This window comes from Felis catus, chromosome A2, assembly GCF_018350175.1.
Source record: "Felis catus isolate Fca126 chromosome A2, F.catus_Fca126_mat1.0, whole genome shotgun sequence".
In the NCBI taxonomy this organism is placed as follows: Eukaryota; Metazoa; Chordata; class Mammalia; order Carnivora; family Felidae; genus Felis; species Felis catus.
The window spans coordinates 38,947,153-38,953,340 of NC_058369.1; positions in this window are offsets into that span (position 1 = coordinate 38,947,153).

Consider the following 6,188-nt stretch of genomic DNA (forward strand, 5'->3'; position numbering starts at 1 on the left):
GAATTTAAGGCACAAACCAGTTAACAGAGCCTCCATTTCCAAATGTAAAGGATGGCTATTTCTATGCTTTGCACATGGTAGTGCTAATAAATTTCAATACATTTTCTATAAGACCCCCAGTTATTCTCTGGGGTAGCTACTATCACAATTCCCATTTTACAGACGAGAAAAGTGTGATGCACAGAGATGGACAATATTGCACAGAATCACAACCATTTCTAAGTAGTAGAGTGGGGGGTTCAACCCAGTCAGTCCGGTGCCAAATACTTCAATATTATAGCTTTGCCTCCTATTTATATGGTTTACGTAAACAGTGCCATACAAAATTTAGGTAGCCAATAACCAGAAGCAAGAAATTACCACTATGGTGTGAATTTTCCTCAAACTTATCTCAAAGCCTTCCTTTTTTTGTCTCTCTCTTTCAACTCAAGAGATCAAACTCAAGAACAAAATGTCAGATCTGGTGCAAGTCTAGATTTTTTGTTTGAGACTTTTTTCCAGAGGGATTCCCTAAACAACAGGGAAGGGTCAGAAGACGTCTTTTTTTCTTTTTTCTTTTTGTCAAGGAAACAGGTGATCAACATTTCTGCTCTGCAGGTTCGTCTGTCAGAGTTCTAAGACCAGATTGGTGCCTCTGCTCATAAGGTAAGGACCCTGTCAAAAGCATCCTGCTTGCTTTTTTTAGGCAGGAAGAGAAGTCATCATTTCTATCAATACATCATAGGCCCTGAGAAGTCCTTCAAAAAAGAAACCAGCCCAACTTGGTGCAACCCAGCATTTCCAAAACATTTGGTAATAGAGCACATCTTGCATGTATCAGGGATAAGATTTTAGACAAGTCTAAATCTCCCATCATGACCACATACGAGCCGTAACAAAAACCCCACTAAATTTAGAATAAGGGCCTTGAAGATGGAATGAGTCTTAGGCGAACTCATCAATCAAATACAAGGAATACTGAGACACTCAGATCCATCTAGCTTGCTTTTCAGCTGAGGAAACTGAGAATCGAAAAGATTTCATCTTATAGGAAGCAGGAGAAAGAGTTGTCTTGCTTCCTCACTCAAAAATTTTCCAACTATACATGCACCTCTTTGAGGTATGGGGACCTATCCAGAAAACAGTTGTAAACACATCTTCCAAAAAAAGGAGACTACTCTGTGGAGATTCTTGCCCTATATATTGAGTCCTTACAATCACTGGTTCCACTGTCCCTAGAGTGAGAGATGACCATCAAATTGTGCATTCGATGTTAAAGCATCCTGTGTATCTATCCACTGGTGTCATCATGATTGGGCAGTTTGGGTTTGTTAAATGTATACGTTACGTATTATCAACGTTTGGTCCGTGAATTAGCAAACAGGGTAGCATAGGCTTGGAGGTAGAGCCTCCAAGGTGTATTTTTGTTTCCCCCAATATTGTTGGGAAATTACCTTTGGTGGGATAAACCCTCACTTGGAGAATCCTAAGCAGTAAACTGCTAACTCATTTGTTTACTTCTAAAATGTCTGTGAGCTGATAGATGCAATTCACCATAATGAAAGTATTTCCAAGCCCTAGCCAATGATCCATAGTAATTGTGCTTTTATGATCTTATTACACATTCTCCCCTCCACTTCCTCCTGTGTTTGTCTGTTTAATAGACCCCGATCATAATAGCTGGAGGTGGAGGAGAGTGAGTGAGGTCAGGAGATGGGTTTACTGGGGTGCTTCAAAGTGTTTTCCTCATAGAACCGGTGGGGTCCCAGAACCCCACCTCGACAGAGGTGCTCATTGTCTTCCTTAAAGCTGATGAAAAACCACAAATCTTTTCCCAGCACAAGCTGCTTCCAATTATTCAGTAATATTTAAATTAATTAATTGCTAGTCTGATTTGTAAATTGATCTCTTAGACATTCAGTTTGTGTAAAATAGTAGATTTCAAACTTTTTCCCCCCTCAGCGGAACATCCAAGTTTTGGTAAGCACACTGTCAGATAAAATTCTTCCTGACTGCCTGTCATTTCTGGTGTTTTCATATGCAGATGGGGCAGGGATAGCTGTGAAGAGAGAGCACAGGCAATTTTATCAACTAGAGACAAACTGGGTCTGTAGGCACTGTTGAGAAAAGTCCCATGAGAACCACTCTACACCACACGCTGGTACCAGACAGTTCTTTCCAGGCTAAAAGTCTCACCACGACCATGTTCAAAGTCCTAAAGTGATTTTCTTTTCTTTTTTTTCCTTTTATTTTAAATTCTGGTATAATTGGGGCACCTGGGTGGCTCAGTCGGTTAAGTGTCCGACTTCGGCTCAGGTCATGATCTCGCAGTTTGTGAGTTCAGGCCCTGTGTTGGGCTCTGTGCTGACAGCTCAGAGCCTGGAGCCTGCTTCGGATTCTGTGTCTCCCTCTCTCTCTCTGCCCCTCCTCTGCTCACGCTCTGTCTCTCAAAAATAAACATTAAAAATAAAAAGAGTAGTATATCTATGCAATGGAATACTCCTTGGTGATCAAAAAGAATGAAATCTTGCCATTTGTAACAATGTGGATGGAACTGGAGTGTATTTTGCTAAGTGACATAAGTCAGTCAGGGAAAGACAGATATATGATTTCACTCATATGTAGAATTTAACAAACACAACAGATGAACCCGGGGGAGGGAAGGAAAAATAAGATAAAACCAGAGAGGGAGGGAAACCATAAGAGTGCCTTAAATACCAAGAACGAATGGAGAGTTGCTGGAGGGGAGGTGGGTGGGGAAATGGGCTAGAGGAGTGATGGGCATTTAGGAGGACACTTGTTGGATGAGCACTGGGTGTTATATGTAAGTGATGAATCATTGGGTTCTACTCCTGAAACCAATACTATATATTCACTAACTTTCACTTAAATAAATACATTCCAAAAAATCTGAGAGCATTTGGAGTGCACCCCCAATTACTTACAGACAAATCTGGATCTGGATCAGGGCTTAGGGGCTCATCCTGTAAAATGGAGATAATGATGGCTCCAGCCTCAAAGGGCTGTTATGGGAACCAAATGAAATAATGAATAAATATGATCCATCAACTGCATCATCATAAGAGCTCAATATATGTAAACTATCAATATCCTCATACCTACGTGATAGGTAGGAAATGACAGGTGGGCAAAAACAAAAGGACTGGAAGTATTAAATGAGATCATGGACAGCGTCTAGCAGACTATATGGCATACTTTGGTACCTCGTATATGATGGCGATGATGATGAGATCGTGTTTTTTTGACTATACGTGCACCTCTTTCAGGTATGGGTACCCATCTCCAACCCCATTATAAACACATTTTCCAGTTCACGGAAATCTGGAGTAAGAAATAAAGGAAGTTAACATATTCTAAAGGGCTTACTTACCACAGTGCCTGACATATAAGCGTTGGAAAAATGGTAGCTATTATCACTGTATATTTTTATAGCATTATATTCCTTCAAAGTAAGTCTATTTATATATTTTTTGTTTCCCCCAATATTAGGCCTCTGGGGGGTATTTTTTGATTACCGAATGTTTGCCCCAATTATGAGCCATGATATCAAATGAGGAGCTCTTGAAGCAAAGAGTATGAAAGTACAAATTATCTGCAGTATATATTTCGAATGCTATTAATTACCTTTCCTAAACATCACAATAAATTTACTGAAAGTTTGAGCAAACTTGGGGTTTGACCACATGTTGGCAGAATTTGGGACCTGTGGTCACAACTGCTTTCCCTTCCTTCTACTGTGGCATGTCTGGTCTTGAGGCCTGCTTGTTAATCTTCTTACCCCAATTGTATTTGGAGAGTGCTGCTCTGAGGTTAGATCTGAGGGGGTCCAGTCCCAGTGCTGCCATTGACAGCCTGACTAGCCTTGGGGGAGACACTTAAGCTCTTAGAGTGTCAGTTCTTTTCTCAATAATATGGAACTAAAAATAGTAATACCTGCAGTACAGGGTTGTTAGGAGAATTAAAAGACAATGTACCTGATATAATGAAAGGACCCAATGAAACATCTGCTATTATCAAAGGAAAAGGGTACTGTGCCAATGTCAGTGTCCTGGTCCTGACAATGTGTTCTGGTCATGTACGATGCTATGTTGGGGGCAGCTGGGTGGAGGGTACTCAGGAACTCTCTAAATCATTTTTGCTATCTCTTGTGAGTATAAGATTAGTTCAAAATAGTTAAAAAAAGGAAGGAAGGAAGGAAGGAAGGAAGGAAGGAAGGAAGGAAGGGAAAAGAGAAAAGAAAAGAAAAAAAGGAAGGAAGGAAGGAAGAAGGAGAGATGGAAGGGAAGAAGGGAGGGAAAGAGGGAGGGAGGGAGGGAGGGAGGAAGGAAGCAAGTCAGCAAAGCTGACCATTACCAGGCCCAAAGTCTTCTGGCCTGAGAAGGTACCTGTCCAGCTCCAGTGGCAGGCAGGTCTCCCTTGAACTTGGGGAAAAGCACACTCAGACCACACAAACCAATGCCCTTGCTCTGACTCTGGAGCACTCCAGCTCTCTGCTTCTCTCTGCTTCTCACCACAGCTGGGAGAGGCTCTGGGAACCAGAGGGCCTGAGTGCCAGTCCTTGGGCAATGAAGGTTTTCATTGTAAAACAAGAGATTGGCATTCTGATTTCACGACCCAAACTGAGGAGGCCTGGTTATCCTAAGTGCCCTGCTCCTTCTCTGGAGGTGCAGACAGGTCAGGGAGACACTGGACTATTGTCACTGGGTCAAGGTGAGAGGTCACCTGTGACTCCTTTCGTGACACAGCCAGAAAACCTTCCCCCCAAAAGTACAATGTTTCCAAGCAACAAAAATGGAGGATTTTATGCTTTTCCAGTTCTGGTTTCAGTCACTCCCCGAACAGCACATTGCAGTCCTACAGAACTTTCCACAATGATGGATATATTCCATATCTGCCCAGTCCACAACAGTACAACGAGCCTCATACACCTGTAGAGCACTTGAAATGAGGCTCGTCCAACTGAGGAATACATTTTTCTTTTTCTTTTTTTTTTTTTATTAAATTTTTTTTTTCAACGTTTATTTATTTTTGGGACAGAGAGAGACAGAGCATGAATGGGGGAGGGGCAGAGAGAGAGAGGGAGACACAGAATCGGAAACAGGCTCCAGGCTCTGAGCCATCAGCCCAGAGCCCGACGCGGGGCTCGAACTCACGGACCGCGAGATCGTGACCTGGCTGAAGTCGGACGCTTAACCGACTGCGCCACCCAGGCGCCCCGAGGAATACATTTTTCAATGAAATTTAAATTGCAATAGCCACAGGTAGCTAGTGACTACTCTATGGTACAGTACAGGTACAAATCAAAATTCTTCTACGCTGCTGCAAAGATTCGTCAAATGTAAGGCTGGGAAGAAACACTAAAGATGTCCCCGTTTCTCTACTCGTATTGTTTTTGTACAAAACGTCTCGTATAACCTGAATGGTAGGAGAAAAATACTCAGCCCACAAATACCATGGGTGATCTGCTTCTATGGAAGATGTGTTGGTCAGAGAAACATATTAACCCGTTATGATAAAAATGATAATAGCAAACATTAATCTCTTACTAGATGTGGAAGTAGTGCTAAGTGTTTAATATGCATTATCTTCTATAATCCTCCCAACATCCCCAAAGTTATTATTAGAACAGCATCTAACATCTACTGAGCACATGCCGTGCGTGAGGCATGATGTTAAAGCCTTACATGCTTTGCCTCATTTAATCCTCACAACCCTGTGAGATAAAGTACTAATATTACCCCATTTATAAGTCCTGCGACTTTGTGCAAGTTTCCTAACCTCAGAAAAATAGAAATACATAATGTATACATAGAAGTATATAAAATAATAATAAAAAATAATTTAAAAATAAAAAATAATAATTTTTTAAAATTAAAAATAATTAACAAATAATAATAATTAAAAAATAATAACAAATTAAGTGCCTGTGTGGCCAACACCCAGCTTCAACGTCTGAACACTGCCAGTGCTCCTGAAGTCCTTGGAGTGCTTCCCCAAATATGTATCCTGATTTTTCGTTTGCTAACTACTTCCTAAGTTTGTGCTTTGTAGTTCCGCTGACTACATACAGCTCCCTAAATAAACGTGGATTCTTCTTTGAACTCCATTCCACATGCATCTCTGAGCTCTTAGTCTTCTCCAGGTTCTACAGAACTTGATTTTCTGAATTCCTCAGGAATCCTTCATTT